This window comes from Salvelinus sp. IW2-2015, linkage group LG7 (genome assembly GCF_002910315.2).
Source record: "Salvelinus sp. IW2-2015 linkage group LG7, ASM291031v2, whole genome shotgun sequence".
Taxonomy (NCBI): Eukaryota; Metazoa; Chordata; class Actinopteri; order Salmoniformes; family Salmonidae; genus Salvelinus; species Salvelinus sp. IW2-2015.
In genome coordinates, this window is record NC_036847.1 from 31,169,947 (window position 1) to 31,186,948 (window position 17,002).

At 48.8% G+C, this 17,002-nt stretch overlaps 1 pseudogene; it reads right to left on the bottom strand.

Annotated features, from left to right (window-relative positions):
- LOC111966135 (vasopressin V2 receptor-like) overlaps positions 1-16,411 on the bottom strand; it is a 31,704-nt pseudogene extending 15,293 nt beyond the window's left edge.
- Positions 16,412-17,002: the final 591 nt, after the last annotated feature.

Consider the following 17,002-nt stretch of genomic DNA (forward strand, 5'->3'; position numbering starts at 1 on the left):
AACGCCAGCGGGTAAAGAACACACCGAGCTGGGGGAATCTTCCAGGGCAGAAAATACAAACCACCCGAGCGAACTCCCAGTCTAAAGTGCCAAAATTCAGGACTCTTGACTCAGGAACGTGGTCCGAGGCAGTGGAGCAAATCAAATGCACAATGAACCGATGCGTCGGGAAACGCACAGTCAGGGGTTTAGAAGAGTAAACTATCACCACATGCGATATCTTGATGGTGGAGACGCTGGGTCATACGCTCCAGGCAGGGTAAATCAAAATAAATCAATCCACTGCGGCTAACTACGCGTGCGGTATGGGTAAAGTTAGTGCTCATACAACTATCTAACCGATACGGGTTCAATCCCAGGCTCATAGGTTTACAATTTCCTCGTGAAACTACACCCGATTTCAGGGGTGGTAACTGGACACAGGCGAGGCCTGTGAATTGCAAACACAACGCATACACGAGTATTTCAGGGCTGGTGTAGTACAACTCTCACAAGGGATTGGTGTGATATAACTTGGAAAATCACACTGAGAGCGGAGGACTACTGCTCGTAGGTCAGGAGTAAAACCTCTGCTACTACCATCAGATCACGTAGCCTTGGAGGAATACAGACCACACGGCTTAGGTTGTGCAAATCTCCAACATCTCGACACATTTAAAGGTTAAACTCCTCCAGGGACAGCCAGGGTGCAAAATCAAGTACACTTGCATATCCTACGATTGCTTTTCTGCTGGAGGTGCCTATGTGACGCTCTCGGCAAGGGGCTTTGCATAATGTGCTCAAAACCGAGGGACAAGCGCGAGATCGAGGGTCAAGGAGCTAATGACACCATGGATCGTTAGAGTCAAAATCACAACACCTCAGATGCCATAGTTATCTGCAATGAAGCACAACAATGGTTGAGGAGCACAATTTACCACACCACAACCTGGGCTGCTAAAACAGTCACTAACAGGTGAAAATATCTCATTACTTACGACGAAGCCCAGTAGAGAGGAGTTAGCTTCACATGGAGTATTATAGGCGCAACAACGTATACCCGATCCATAATGTCCACCCGTTTAACAGAGATTCAAATCTCATCTGCCTGTACTTTGCTAGAACGCCCAGGCATAAAGACAGAAAACAGCTCATACTTGAACTTCCGCCAGTTCAAAATCAAACATCCCACTGATATTCTGGTGGAGAGAATCACCCAAGCAGTGGAAATTCAATACACAATTCCTACCATAGAGTATAAAGTTATCAAGAAGATGGTACCTCTGTGAGCTGATCAATTGAGACAGTTAATATTTATCCAAACACCACCCGATGAATCATCCTATTGAAAAATGTATAACCACGAACCTAGAATCACCTGTCTCTTAAATAGAGACCAGGGCGGCCAGGTGTCCTCGGCGTCCTTGGTCGTTGAATAGGTGCACTTACCCTCGTGGAAGTGACAAGATACTTTTAAAATTGAGATTTGGTGTTGTGTATGTGAAGCGTTTGCAACATGCGGACCCATAGGCCATGTGGGGTCGTCCGCGACACATTGGGATCGCCCACGAGATAGGCCCAGGGAGTTGGACGCGAATCAGACTTGTTGGTTACGCGGTGTCGAGTATTAAGGTACAGAACGCAAACGGATGGGACTGGGAAAGCCAACCTAAAACCCAAGCACGTATTCTCGCGCCGTGCCTCTCAAGCGCTTGGATTGGATACGCGAATGTCAAATCAAACCTGAGTCACCCACCAGGAACCCAGAAGGCAACCACCAAACGCACCTTGGTGTACAAAAGTAACTTTACATTTCCCGACAACTAGCACGAGCCCAAAATAGTTAAGCCTTGACACTGTACTGCGTTGACTGTGGGTGAAGCCTTTCCTGTGTTGTTCGGGCAATGCTCATGTCTCAGCGTTTTGGGAGCAGAAGGACATGTCGTGAGTGACGAAAGGCGCATTCGGTGGGATAGGGGGCCACATGGTAGCCGAAGAGGGACCCATTGTGGTCTAACCCTGACCAGGGTTCGGTGACATTCCACTCTAGAGTGAAGTGGCATCGCACCAAAAGGGAGTAGGGAGCATGATATGCATTTTCTCATTCGAGGGGAGAGCATGAATGACTTGGAAATGGAAAAGTTGAGATACCCTCCTCTAACAAGGTTGTTTCCACTTTTGAAGTATAGGCTGGTGTTTCTATTGTAGCCTAGATATGTCAACTCACATGAGGTTTTCCCACTCCATGGCACCACAGCTAAGCAAATCTGTGTGCATGTCCCGACGGAGACCCAGACACACGCACGATAATACACGCCAACATCTCGCCCACCCACACTTGATCAGAAGATGAGGTAAGTCATGCGCCTCTAAGAAAGAGCTTTGACAACAGGGATATAGATATGAAAAGCAGCACTGTAGGGGTGGAGGAACAAAACACATCATTGCTTTCCTCACAGTGTCTTGGAAAGTATCGTGGCTGTAAGCAAAGGATACAAGTGTAAAAATAGTATTGACCCCTTGCAAGATCTATCTTAGCTCTTACGCTTCGTTCGCGTGGCGCGTCTCCTGCGTTCAAGAGTCTGGGAGCCACTGCTGAGCAATAATCCATAAGGGCTATCAACCCATTTCCAAGCGTCCCAAAAAAACCTTGGCCAAGAACGGATTCCTGGCCGGCATGGATGTCGATGATTCCGGCGTTGAACATTTAAGTTAGCATAACAAGGAGCGCCATTATGACTCTTCACAGGCAGAAGGGTGGTGGCGCCTGTGAGCGTCCAGACAAAGAGAAGGAGCCCCGCGGTGCCGTAAATACCACAGCCAGCCAGCCAAACGAAGATAGCTGAGAAAGCCATGATTCCGAGCTGAGTGGGTGGTGAGGAAGGCGACGCGGTGGTGTGGTGCGTAGGTGTGTAGGGGGATGGGGTTAAACGTAGCGGGCTCGGCGCCTAAGAACGGCGGCTGCGGACAGTTAGGGGATGACGACGCTACGAAGAGCAAGGAAACAACGTAAGCGCAGTCAGGTATGTGGGAAGGAGCAAGCGCCTGTGGCATCAGAGGAAGGATACACTAGCCAGGAGGGCAGTGTCGACAACCGACTTACTGTCTGGCATCCGGGTGGAACGCCGGCCTAGCGGCGTCGACGAGACGTATAATGTAGACCACCCGAAGCAACGCAAACGCGTCCAGCGCGATGAGGGCCACAACCGCGGACACGTGCCTGTGAAGCAAAAATATGTGTTCATAAATTAGTGACATGTGGAGAGAACCATACTGGAGGGAGGGAGAGTGATACACAGATATCAAAATAGGAGAATGTGGGGAAAGAAATAGCAGCGGAGTAAGTTTCAAGTGTATGTGCGAGCAGTTAAGGTGCAGGAGTGGGGACCGAGGTACGGAGAGGAAGAAAGGATTAAGATGGGAAGTGGATTCCAAGATATAGGCAGCCTCTCTAACAACAACAAAGTGGCAACTAACAGAACAGAGCCGCATCCAAGTACTGGCTAGGCGAGTGAATCTCATAGCTACCGCCTCGGCTAGACGCAGGACTACGGTACGTCGAATATAGAGCGAGTTCGAGAGAAGGACCCAGGGGCGAGGCGGGGGAGCAGTAGGACTGGGGAGGCCCGGTGTAGGACACGGTTGACCGGGGTGACCGATACGATGGCGTGTAACCATACGGCCGACGAGACACACCACAACCCATGCCATCCCTGGGTAGACAGCAGTTGCAACACGGCCCACACACATCTCAACAAGACACGACAAACGACGCACAGTACAATAACCAAAACACAGGTACAACAGCCAAATCACACATGAGTACACACAATGCAACACAAACAAGGATGCTGACAGACGTGGCGAGCCCCGCCCATCTGCTACCGCCGGGGCTAAGGAATCGCGTCAACGCGGCGCTCCATAGACCGAAGGGTTGCTAACCCTGTGGATGGAGCCCGAGCACCTGACCCAGGCTAACTAGTGCCCCTCGAGACCTGGAGGTCCACCCCTGGGACGGAACCCTCTTATACTGTCACCGACGTAAACCACATCACACATAGAGACAACCAGGACGACCTGAGACCGAACCGAGAAACCGAATAGACCCATGCATACCATTACGACACCCTCTGATTAGGTGTATAGACCTCCTTCAGCCCCCACAGCCCCCCGACACCCTCACCTCCCCCCCCCCGCCCCACCCCGGTGCCACCTCCCCCGTATTCCTGAGCACAACCCTTAGGTCGCAACTCGGGAATAGGTGGAGCCAAAACAAACAAGCACTAAGTGAACCGGTGTCCTAAAGTGGGCAGAATTTATCACACGGAAGTACGTATTTGAGCCAATAATGAAACCGTATAGAGGACTTACTGATGGACCAAAATCCTGTAATACACACGGGTGAGGCTGACGAACCGAGTAAGGCTCAAAATTAGTGCAATAAAGGTTAAGCTATGGACCAGGGACGTCCGCTGGATATACCAAAAGCGGAAAAAGCCCATAGTTCTTAGGTACGCCCGTCTTCATGGCCACCCAGCCACGGACGTAGGCTCCCGACTTTTTTTTGGGAGCACGTATGACAATACGATTAATTAACTGTATATACCTTAAATATAATAATGTAGTGAACGGGTTAGCACACCATCGTTATATTAATTACAGAGCATTACTATGACCCAAGTAATTGACAACCAACAAACATATCTTCCATATAGACTCCTATTTTCTATAATGCGGCACCAGATCAATAAATGCTGAGAATTTAGCAAGCCACCCAAAATGCAGACAGCAACATCACCCGCCCTCCGCCCCCCCGCCCCGCTCCCAACGCAAATTATAAGAGCAATGTCGAGAAACTTTCACGTTAATTACGTGGTGTATGTGGGACCTAACGCTTTCTGAGCCACTGGGGTTGCGCCAAGCAAACAGAGCTTAGATTTTGTCTATGACAATGGCGTGACGCATTGCTCACACCGTGACTGCTGAAGCCACTATGATAGTTGCTACTTCGACTGCATGCTGAGGAGGCTTCAATAAGTGATACAGATATAGTTTTAAGAATTCATAGAACGTATGTTTAATAAAGAACTGCTAGTTTTTCACTTAGAATAGGAATACTTCAATATCAATAATCGTGGGTTTTCTTCAGCGTATTGGAGAAGACACACTGGTTTTTATTTGGGAGCGAGCACAACTTAATGATCCAAAACAGGTTCTAGTGTGGGAAAACTTTCGGTCTTGCAATTGATCCACTCAAGATATGAGGTCGAGTATTACTACCCTGGCACAAGATAGTTGATAATGCAACAGGAAAGATGCGCTAAACGAGGTGAGAGTGTTTGTACACATGATAACTGAAGCTGGCACTGGACGACCTCCTCTCAACCCGCGGCGTTCGCATGCATCCGCTTAACCGGTGAGTGCGGGCGCGCAAACCGCCTGGAGAAGGGCCACACGGGATCTACGGCTGTGCTGGGTTAAAAGTAGAAGAGGCCCGCATAAACGCCTCCGGTAAGGTCAACAGGCGTTCGAAGAACACAACTAGGGAGCACTGGTGAGGCCACACGATGTCAACCGAGTAGCACCTCTTAAAGCTGCACTGGCCTTGCCGATCGCTGTTTGCCAAACAGCTAACGATGGCCATAAATAGCAAACCAACAACTAACAGGACTGTGAACAAAATATTGTGTGACTTTCTGTTCCATTCGAAGCCATTCATATGAGCATCAGTTTCAATTGGAAAACGCTCTCTACTGATACAACAACGAAGGGCATGATGTTAAGTAGAGTAACCATTATGGTGGGGTGTATAGAAAAACTACAGCTTGAATACCGCATTTCAACCACCTAGTTCGGAGAATGTCCCCAAGGGAGCAGTTTGTTAGTACATAATTGTTCCAACATTTTTTGGATAAATGGCTCTTAGAGGCAAATTGTCAGAAGCCCTGCCGCCACTCTCGAGGATGGTTCGATCTTCGCACTCTGAGATCGCAGGAGAGCTGAATGGGCAGCAACTCGCCCAGAGACTATACCGAAGTGCCAGATCCCGGAGGGTGGGTGGCCAACATAAGGCAATGCCACATAGGCTGGGTGGTGAACATCGAAATCCAATATCACGATGCGACAACAAAAGAGGTAGACTCTCTCGACCCTAGCAACGTTGACTTAATTATATTTGTGTACAACCACATAACCTCAACCAAAGCGACACTTGCTAGCAACAGGGCAATCTCCTCGCACCCTTGCGTAGCCGACCTCTGCAGCTTGATGTGGAAAGGCACTGTAATAGATAGCAAAAACGCCAGAACGAATAAGGCAAGAGCCGAACCGACTTACTCATTAAATTAAGGGCCCGAAAGAAAGGAAGCCTAGTCAGAGGCTCGAATGACGGGGCGAAGTTGCCAAAGTATATACAAACATACAGTTCGTATGTGAAGGCGTACTGCACTGATTATGCAAAGAGAACAAGATGTATCAGACAAGTGCCTGACTCGGTGAACGAGATGACTAGTGGCCCAAAATCGCAGGATGGGGCCCGGCAGGCTGCGTGTGTCGGGTAATAGAGGACGCGAAACCAATGGCAGCCGGGCGAGTCGTATTGTTGCAAGTCCGCAATGTAAGGGACGCCAGACACGGTGCTGCTCAAAAGGCCAAACAAGACTCCAGACTACGGTACAAGAAATAGTGGGACCAGTGTAGGTCTAGGCCTGCTGAAGCAAATGCCTATGATAGATAAAATGGTTGTGAATACATAAGTGGTCTTATATGATGTGTGATTAATAAGCACTATTGATTGACAATCAACCGGTAGATTTTCGTCGCCGCTTGCCCCGGAACCTCCCGCTTGGTTTGGAGTGATGGGGAATGTAGGAAATGAAGCCGGTTAAGAAATATTACACATAAGGATCCGGATTGGTAAGTGTGACTTTTTGTCCCATACTATACGTTTATCCAAGAGGTGGTCCATAGAACGATCTTGCCCTTTGCCAGGCACTGAGGCGAAGGGCATGACACTGCGGACATACCAGTGGTCGGCAAGGCGACCGACCTTTAGATGGTCAGAAATGCTGTTGAAGTACAATAAGATTACTGTCTAGGGTGTTATTACAGTTAAGCGTATAAACAAAACGGCGACAAGACAACACCCACCATGAAATGCACAACTGGTTAAGTGAGGCTCACCCACATAGCCCTCCCCTCCCTAATAACTGGAGGCCCCCCAATATTTGCTATTAGATCTGTTGAAAACACGGGCCTAATCGACAGAGTGTGTCTTATCGTAAAACATGAACTCTTGCTGTGTGCCACCAGTTTGTTGCAACAACTCCGCTCCTATGTAACCAAGATCCGGAGAGGCAGCCCTGAGTCGAAAGAGGGAAACTGCGTGCCCGAGGGGACTACGAAAAGGCAGTCAGGGTTTAATTAGCTTCGTCTGACCACGGAGAGGTCTGTGGACTTATGATTGGTTGTGGAGGACCGCCAGCAAGGACTGCAGGACAGCTTGGACGCCTGGACCTACCGTGACAAGAGCGCTAGTGGTGCGAGGATGGCTACTTATGTCACCACCCACCATAGCATACAATTGTGGCCTGTACCAACGATACCGCGGAGCCCATGTTGGTGCGCTATGGTACCTTGCATGATTACCCTGTGGTTGAAATGCAACTCAATAATTGCAACAGCAAGGAGCACGTCATAGGAACAATGAGCGTATGGAAAGCTTAATTTACAATCTGGAAGCTGAAAAAGGGTAGTGGAGTTAAATACTTACTTGATTAAGAGAACGATAGAGCTGTGTTTTCTCGTTTGGAGGAAGGCCTACGGCAAGGCGAGGACTCTAATGAATCTTAAACCTGCAGGAAGTCGACCCTAACTATGGTCAGTGGTGTATGGGGCAGAAGACATGGGTATAGATAACAGTTCCACAGGGACCAATAGTGTGAAAACTCCCTTACGGTCAAAAGAAGGACAGCGTCAAGCCGATTGACTTAACGGGAAATCAATATAGACGAAGAGGTCACATAGCGAGGAGCGCAGGGTGGGGGGCACGCAAGCGCCCCCCGGCCCTTGCCAGAACACAACAAGTGGGGAAGGCATTTGAGATATTTTAGAAGGAACACTTAGACCTGGCACAACCTGGCTTCCTTATACCGCGAAAGGTCGCCAGACTGAGCTCGCATTAAGTGCGCACCTGCATTTAGTGATTTGGAGACCTACGGTGGATGATGGCTAGCCGACTTGGGCATAGTACCTTCTCCTGGAGGATAGATGGCACCGATATCGCAGTTGACCTCCTCATTTCACTGGGATAGCTGACCTACAGGTATAACCGCGTGGTTTAGATGTTAAGCTACCTCAAGAGTCTACGGACGCATTTTTTGGAGTATTACATCACCTTGCAATTGTATCCTACGTTAGTAGTGGGGACCATCCTATGTGTTACCTTCGCCTTGAGTTCAGACGTACTCGCAATGTGGTTGGGTTGATACCTCGCGCCGTTATAGGCTCCCAGTCGTTGGGTGCAGGCGGTTCTCAGGTATAGACTAACTCAGTTGGACTTGCGTGAACACCGGGATATGGCGGATCTCGCCAAGGCTAAGTACCTCGGGAGATAAGGCTTCGCGTCAGGGGTCGTACAATCAACTGAATGTGTATGTAGGATGCATGCATCAAAGGCTTATGTACTCTTGCCACCATTCGGCTTTGGTTAAGTAGCCTTACAAATAAACCTACTTTTTTAGAATATGGAGAAGGCAACTCAGGTAGCGTACCGTCCCCACCTAGGTTGACGGTATGGGCTTAACCTCATTTGAAAGACACATCGGATCATTTAATATGGTAAAGGTACCACGCAGTGTTGATGCCACACCGCCGGCGTAGGGATACCTCATGGTCAGCTCCCCTCTCTGGGCTATATAGAGGCTTACCTTCATGTTAGAACACAGTAGAATCTAGGTCGTATGTTCCTCATGGACCTTTTAGTCTACCTATTTCAACTTTATATTTCGCAGGATAAATGAATTCCTGTAACTTTGTCTTCATTTGGTTGGGTTTTCGGTGTTGGTTGTTCTTATATGTGATTACCTGTGATAATTTGGATTTGTTCCATGGTTACTCCTAGGTTTTTATTCGTGTTTCTGGTTTTGAGTAGTTAAATTTAAGATTGGGGTGTAGGGGTATATGTTATAGATTAGAGCCTTGGTTTGGCATGTGGGGATCCTAAGATGTGCTGTGGTATAGTGACAAGGGTACGACTGTGAGTCTTGTCGAAGATCGTCGTGGAGATTAGCTCAGCAAGTGGAACAAAAGAGAAAGGTAGAAGGAGGATCTCAAAAGAGACGACGTTCAAGCGCCATACCCCCAGGCCCAAGCGCGCTGAAACAAATGGGTTACGTAATATAAAATTTCCCCAAAGAAATTAACGCTTTATTACCAATAATATAGAACAGAGTTGGAAGTACCTTAACACGTATGTCGCCGAACCAGGTCCGCAGTAAAAAAAAACAACAAGAGGTGACGACGGAACAACCCCTCAACCGAACTCACACGTCTCCCTTGACCCTCCCTTACCAGAACCTGCCTCAATCCGCCCTTAACACACCACTCTATCACACTTCTCAAACTTCATGCGACCCACCCGTCCGCAAAAAGTCCGTCCCCGTCATACTTCCTACCCCAAGCCAGCCTACGCCCAGAATATCGCCACCGATCGAGGTAGGGGAGGATCTCCAGGAGAACGTGTCGAGAGGGCGGCGAAGACGCGCGTGGGGAACTGCCGAAGTATTGAAGCGGTCTAGTTAGTGCAGAGGTCCAGACCAGAACAGACCGATAGCGAACCCAAGCATCTTCCTGGATGCGATTCCTCTGGAAGCAGGTTGTAGGTACGACTTCAACAGCCAAATACTGACCGATGGCGCACACACACGTCTGCACACACCATAAAGGAGACTGGAGCAGTATCTACGGATTATGTACAAAACACGGCACGGCAACAAGGACAACCATAAACCACCAGACATGACGGTCGCCCCGCACCCAAAACCTGCCCCACGACCCCGCTGACAAACCCACAGCAACAGATAGGACGACACAACCACAACAACAACACACACAACAAAGCACAGGCACATCCAACTCTCTAAGGATTCAGTGACACAAGCGTCACAGCCAGCACACACAAAATCAACCACTGGCCAAGACTCCTCCATCTGGACAAGCAAAACGATTTCAAACTTATCTCAATCAGCCACTAGTTGCACTGGCCCCTTCTTCGCGCTGGTTTATAAACGGACAAACATAAAACGGATCAAAAAACACAAGCATAAAATAAATAAAATGTCATGAGGGGTTGAGTAGATCTATACAAGCCCAGCAAGAGCAATATTGCCACCATAGTGAAAGGAGAAATTGAGCTTATACTCTTGGCCGGGCCCAAAGAACCCCCTTCTCTGTTATGTTAAACAACATTATGACAAGAGGAGTAGACTCCAGCTGACAGCCTTGCATTGCTAAATGGCTGTTACTTTGAGTGGTTTGCCAGCGGCTGATCTAAAAGGTGGCGCTTCCAAGTTGCTGCTTTCTTCTACAGGCTACACAAACGGCGTTGGTGGTGACCAAATCGACCAGCTCAGCTTTCATTCTAGTACGTAACCGTAGAGTGCGACTACCCACTATGGCAATGGGTTATACGCGATCCCCATGCTGGCGAAGTGAACGATATGAGTTGTGTCCCAGAAATGAACGATTACTTCCGATGAAGAATAAGTGTGTGTCATCGTGAAATAGCAGAGGAGCGTGATGGGAAGGGATAGCTATTCAATTGATCCAAGTGAAGTAAGCAAACGAAGCAGGCGCGGGGGAATGAGTTCTGAAGTCAGAAGTCCAAAATGAGGGAAAAAATTTTATTGGCTGGACCCCCACTTGAAACCATTTCACCGGAACAATAACTAAATGTGTGATTACCTATGTTGACGTATAGCCAAGCTTATCTCTTAATGCGAATAATGAGCAATTAGAGCCAGACTGACCGCTTTCCTCTACCTTGAGCTGCGCAAGTCCTACACTAACGACATCAGGAAAATAACGCGCATAAGAGCCTTCTAGGGAAGCAACTGGCAGCCCACCGGAAAGGTTTAGACATTTTAGGCAAATAATACATAGAATTCCAAAATATACTTTTTAGTTAGAATGTCAAGCAATAAATGAATTAAAGGTGTTGCCTTTTGACTATCTTATGAGAGCGTTTAATATGCGATTTGAGCAGGCATTAGTGTGATTGTAACAGGGGGAAAGCGCAGGGGTCATCACAATCATACTTGACGGCTTCAGGGCGTGGGGTGAGAGCATCCGTGGGCGCCGAGGCGCCCTTAAGAACCACACTCTCTGGAACTCACGGCGAGGGGCCAGGGGTCAGACCACACCACGGGAACGGTACCCCAAGGGAACAGAAGATCAGACAAACAGCTTATACCTCTTGCGAATAACCCACCAAGAATATGTAGTAGCAACAGGAAGCAACGGCGCACCTTTGTGGGGCAGCACAGACGATGATGGAGGCAGAACCACAGGGGCCGGCCCAAGAAGATTCAGGGAGTGGGAATAATGCGTTGCATATTGTTGGGGTGTGGTGAGTGAGACCACCACGGGGTAGGCCACCAGAACAAGCGGGATGTGGCCGGCGACGTACCCCGACTCTGGTATGTGTAGGGATGAGCCGTGCCGAGCCCGCAAACTCGTCTCGGCCGAGATACGCCTGGCACGTTCTCCCAGACTGCCTGCGAGAGCTCGTGCAAAAAGAGAAACCGTCTCGGGAGGCCCCAAAGCCTGATATACGGCGGGGGCCCAGGTTTGCGCACAGCTATTTTTCAGGCTCCTCTCCCAGAAAAGATGTTCTGGATCGGGGGTGGTGGTAACCCGACAGATGCGCCCAGGGCGCTTGACTGAAAGCCGGCCGTGGGGCCCCAGACGCGACCGGCACGATGACCACCAGGAGCCCACAGAGACGGGATGCGAGGTGTAACAACAGGCGCCGAGAGTGACCCCCTATAGCCTGGAGTAAACCGCTGAGCCCAAGCGGGGACACTTTACACTGCGTTGTACTTTGGGCTGTGTTGGTGGTCTTATGGGTACGTTTCCTGTGAAAGGTTGAAACGCTTTGTGGTGCGCGAGCGGAAGCTCTCTGCGCTAGGAGGAGTTTCCCCGAGCCTTGAAAGGTGTGGAATTGCGAACATCCTGGGGCCAGAAGCCCACTCCAGGATTCTCCCTCCATCAATGGTAGGAGGTAGGACGATCCAGTTGTCCGGGACACGGTCCCCATGCACCGTTTCGGGCGTGAGGGAGTAACCTGGCTCCTGAGTGGCCTCCACATCTCTCCGATCCTTGGGTAGTCTAAGATAATCTCGCTCGCGCGCCCCCAAGCTGCCTGGCGTGTAAACTGAGACACGGCGGAGGGATCCCCAAGAAGCCAAGGAGAACCGCGGAGGATGACCACATAAGAGCCCCACAGGGTCTTGATTGCCTGCCCAGCTGCGAAGCAACCGCCGAGCCCCAAATGCGGTTAGTAAACGCGTGTGCATACTGTCCCCCAGTGAATCCCGGATTGGTGCAAGGGTTTCCTTCAGATGTGGGACGCTTGCATATTTCAAGCCCAAGGAGTTCAATCTTGGTTTCATTCAGACCAAGAAGGTGAACCTTGTATTCTTTCTCTGTTTGCTATTTGGTAGAACGACAGCTGCGAAAAGCACAATCGGTCTCGCCTGGGTAGGCTCCCCCAGCGTAGTTATGAGGATAAGGGCTACCGTTCTGAGGCCCACTCTACCATTTTAAGGCCTGAATGGTGGAATGCTGCAAACGAGGATGAGTTTTGCGGCCTAAGGATAATCTGCTTCGAGGAGGTCGGCCCTAGATGCGCCCGGTTCCCATCGCTATGCAGAGGAAACTCTGGTAAAACTCTGTCGAAGATGCACCATCAGTTCTTGTCCACCTCCCTACAAATAAAGGCCTGCGCGGTATGCTTACTCCCCTCCGCGCCCGCCACAGGAAACGGTGGTGGGCATTCAGGTACCTTGCAGGGAGGCTGGGCCCAAGCCCGAGACCAGCTCTGGAAGGAGTCTGTGGTTATCCCAACTTTCGCTGTCCATGTGTATTTATTAATACTCCATGCGTGATGAAGGAGCCCGGCCGCCGATTCCGGTGTGTGTTGTTCGGGGACCTTCATTATTGCTGCATGGAAATGATTTGGGTGGTAGTTATTGTATATCCACCCTGGCCCTGCGAAGAACTGCTTCGCTCCAGCCGGGGATCCCGGCTCGTGACCTTGAGATTATCTTGCGCCAGGTTCTCCGGGGGAGTTCCAATGGGCGTCTAAACAAGGGGGCAAAATAAACAAATGCATGTCAGCTCTAAGGCCCTCGCTTAGCCGATCAAGCAAAGTGAGTATAGAGCGCTCACTGGGTTTAAAGTTGCTCCCAGCTCGAATATCCACAATAAGAGGCGGCTTCAATGGCTGTATCGTAGGAGTGGAAGACGGGCTCCTCCGGGGTGAAATCCGGGATTCCAACAGGGGCCCTGGTTGTAAAGCTTTATTAAAACCGGAAAAAGAAACAAACAAGACATAAAAAATAAATATTTAACTAAATCAATAACGAGTAACTCCGAATCTTAAATAGAAAAAGTCTATACGCAACAGTTGGCTCCAGGTTGTAGAAAACGTCTCAAGATGAGCAATCCGTTGAAGAGGCATTGTCATTGAGAACGTCGCCACCTGCTTGGAGAAGTATTGCAAACCCAGTCCCCCTCTGCCCCGCCTTTCCCTGCCCCCTCAACCCATGCTGTGTCACAGAGAGTGTGTAAATTCCTGAAGGAATCCTTACGATGGAGGTAAGCTGCAACGTGAGTTTGAGAGCGAAGAGAGGTAATAAAACATATATCAGGAAAACAAAGAGAATTTTCTCCCAACCTCACAAGAACCTGAGGTTGACGAACATAGTATCATGTTCCTCACTGCGAACAAGAGAGTATAGTAAGAGAGTCGGCGAGTAGAGGTTGCCAGAACATAAATAACATTGGCCCATTTGGCCACCACGTGGGACAACTTCATGGAGGGGAAGGGATCTGTCCGCCCGATCACATTAACCATACTCCGCTGTTTTTTATGAATAACCTCAGATTATGAGGTTTACATTCTGTTTGTTGTATAGAAATGATAGAGGTGAAGTATGATTACTGTTTGTGATACATTGTGTAATATGATTTTGGGGGACTGTTTAATTAAGGAAAAGACGATAATAAACTAAATGCCCGGTGTATATGTTTAAAATATTTCGTAACTAAAACCCGAGGGTACCGCCCCTGAGCCCAGTTGGGGTCCGAGGACACTCCCAAATGGATCAGAACACCCTGTCCTGCATATCTGATATATAAGGCAGATGGTAAGACTCTAAGAAGTAACATAAATTGTGTCCCCATTTTAGACCGGGTGGAATGCTGATGTAATTTTTCCTCCTCTTCCGCGACCATGGATAGGCTGGAACAGACGGCCAACGAAGGTTTAAGTGTAGTACATTTGCTGCGGCACTTCGCGTCGGAGCCATACTTATAAAACCGAACCATCACAACATACCACTTGGTTAAACTTCATTATCACGCCCTCAAGAACGAAGTTCATGTACTCGTATCTCCTAGCTCCTGCTATCTAAGGATTCGGCTAGTCACGTTTGAACCCGCGAAGAAAAGGAACAAACCAAGCGAAGAAAAACATCCATTCTATAACGGAACTGTCACTTGCTGAACTATCCATCCCATAACGAGAGGCGAAGAAGGACGACTCATAGAACACTAACTTCACTCCCACCCATCTTATTCAAAGACACACACACTGAGCGTAAAATAATTATATATATTGGACTTGCCAATTGTTCCGAATATTGAGTTACGTTATGTGTATAGGGATTAGCATGTCTCGATTCGTCCATATACATTTAATGCGACTCTCGAGTGAATTTCTGTAGGTCGAACAGGCACCACTTCCCGCTTTGTTCTAACAAGCCGCCTCGCCAGTTCACAGGTTAAATCAAACACACCGATCTGGGGAACTCCAGGCAGGTTAAATCAAACACACCGATCTGGGGAACTCCAGGCAGGTTAAATCAAACACACAAAGTATATGAAAGATTTCAAATAATATTTTTGAACCCAGTTCTGCACTTGATATGAAACACAAATTAATTCAATGTYCTTAATCTTTGACTGGGTTCCGGTTCATTTGTCTGATATTCTGGTTCCCTGTGGGGTACCTCACGATGGGTAGTGTCCTGACAGGCTGGCCACACAGCAGTGAGTCTACAGAGGGCTGTGTTAATTAGGCCATCGGAAACACGGGATGCTACATAACACCAGGCACTGAGCCTGTCCAGTCTGATCTGATAGAACTGACCCCCTGGAGCTTATTCAACAACGCCTGCCAAATACCGCTCCATCAAAACAGAACACCTTTTATTCATGCTTGACATCCTTCAGTTTTTGGATTCTGTGTATTTTATTGCCTCGGGGGTGGCAAGTAGCCTAGAGGACTCTTTTCCCTATGTAGTGCGAGGAGGCTAGTGGGAGGAGCAGGCTCAATGTAAATGCTGAAATGAAATCAATGTTTCCATTTGTTTGATGTGTTTGGTACCATTCCATTGATTCCATTCCAGCCATTACAATGAGCCTGTCTTCCTATAGCTCCTCTCACCAGCCTCCTCTGATATAGTGCACTATTTAAGGAATAGAGTGCATTTTGGGAAAAAGCCATAGTTTAAGACGCGGGTGATAATAACATGGGAACTGAACTGGTAACAAGAGGGCTGCTGGTCTCTGGTCCCAGGTTGTGCCGTAGAACAAGGCACCCTCCAGGAGCATCGCGGCTGACGCTGCTCCTCTCAATGTGTGTCTGGGGGTCTTGGGAAAAAGGCAAAGGACTCATTTCTATTCTAGGTTTGTTCTGTCGTCACACTGTGTTGTGTCCTTGTTGTCGTACCTGGCAGACAGTGATGATTAAGGCTGTCAGTGTGTGTGTGTGTGTGTGTGTGTGTGTGTGTGTGTGTGTGTCTGTGTGTGTGTGTGTGTGTGTGTGCGTGCGTGCGTGCGTGCGAGCGTGCGTGCGTGTTTTTTCTTCAGTAGTAGACAGTACCTGGCAGACCGTGATGATTAGTGCTGGCAGTAAGAACACTGCTAGGGTCATCCAGGTGATGTAGGCCTTGAGCCCCCACTGCTCAGCGAAGTAACCCCAGCACTCAAACTCTCCTGGAGACACCTCTGACCGCGAGAAAATGAAGAACTGAGGGAGGAAGGACGGGACAGATTGAGGAGGGGGGAGAGAGAGAGGGAAGAGGGTGAGGGTGGGAGGATGGAGGGAGGGAGGAGGGAGTGGTGAGGGAGTCAAAACCAAACACATTTCTAACTAACAGAACAGGAGGCCATACTGTCTAGGAAACTTCCACTGAACTCATGATACTCATTGAATTTGACTGCAGGCTCTGGGGTCTGGGCAGAAGTGTCCCTTTGAGACTTTTACTTAACCTTTAGTCATGCTGAGACCAACGCCTCTTTCACAGATCAGCCCTGTATACCCATCTATCCACATAAAACACCTCAAYATACACTACACACATCAATATACACAACAATATACAGTACACATCAATATTCACATAAATACACAAAAAGCAAAACACAATGAGCCAGCATGTCATCTATCTGGTTATGAGGCACCTCACCGTAGTAATCTCTATAGGCTTACCTCATTACCGTTATAGCACCTCAGTTTACCTCGTTAGGCTACCTCAGGTTGTACCTCGTATAGGCTACCTCAGTTACCTCATATAGGCTACCTCAGTTTACCTCGGTATAGGCACCCTCAGTATACCTCGGTATAGGCTACCTCAGGTTTACCCCGATAGGCTACCTCAGGTGTATCTCCGGTATAGGCTACTTCAGTTCTTACCTCGGTGTATAGCTACCTCAGTACTACCTCGTATACGGTCTA